We start from the raw sequence: 871 nt of genomic DNA on the forward strand, positions 1-871 counted from the left end.
AATGAATAGTTAAATTTTTTTGTTTAAGCTCATTTGCGTTGAGTTTCTCTTATTTGCAATTTATTAAATTCCAACAAATGTTAACAGTCAAGTCCTGTGTTTTTTTTCTTTTAAGGACTAATTGCTTTTTGGATACAGTCAGCCTGAGAGGAATGAAGAGTTAATCCCATACGTCTCCCTGCTAATTTCTCTAGCAGACCTCACACACATAGAAGAATTTGAGAAGATCAGGATGGTAATATCGACCAGTATTAGACAAGGTAAATTTTAAGGCAAAGGACTAAATTGATTAAAGACAACATTTTATATTTGGAAAAGGATTCAGAATCAGGTTTGAAGTAATGTTTATTGAGTTCCTACAATATGCCTGGCACTGTGCTTGGTGTTTTACACGTATTATTTAATTGGCAAAGACACAACAATGCTCACTTAAATGCATTAAATTCCACTGCTGTTGAATAAAGAAAAGATTATAAAAATATATTGAACAAACATGATCATACCAACATAATCTTATTGAGTCTTGACGTTTTGGGAGATAGGTAGGCTACAATTAAATAACACATAAAACTGAACAATATAAGTGATGAGGCTAAGTTAATTAACAGACACGTAAAGTTTTGAATTCTATAGACAGGGAATACATGTTCATCTTAAACATCCATGAAACAGTTACACAAATTGGACATGTTCTATGCCACAATAAAAGCTTTTAAAAAGGTTTTGAAAGTAGGTACATCATAGGCCACATTCTCTGTTCACAGTGCACTAGAACAAGAAAACAAAACTTTTTAAACAAAAGATAAACTGAATCACTGAGTTCCAAAGCACGCTTTAGAAGCACTGCAATATGATATTTAACAACATAAAT

General features: G+C 31.9%; 1 long non-coding RNA gene across 1 annotated transcript in view; it reads left to right on the forward strand.

The window, feature by feature from the left end:
• Positions 1-6: 6 nt before the first annotated feature.
• Positions 7-871, forward strand: part of LOC103599644 — a 5,986-nt gene continuing 5,121 nt past the window's right edge. The window contains exon 1 of the long non-coding RNA XR_551308.1: positions 7-260. This is a non-coding gene — a long non-coding RNA (uncharacterized LOC103599644). The remainder of the gene's footprint in view (positions 261-871) is intronic.

This window comes from Galeopterus variegatus, unplaced genomic scaffold (genome assembly GCF_000696425.1).
Source record: "Galeopterus variegatus unplaced genomic scaffold, G_variegatus-3.0.2 Scaffold3043, whole genome shotgun sequence".
NCBI classification, from domain to species: Eukaryota; Metazoa; Chordata; class Mammalia; order Dermoptera; family Cynocephalidae; genus Galeopterus; species Galeopterus variegatus.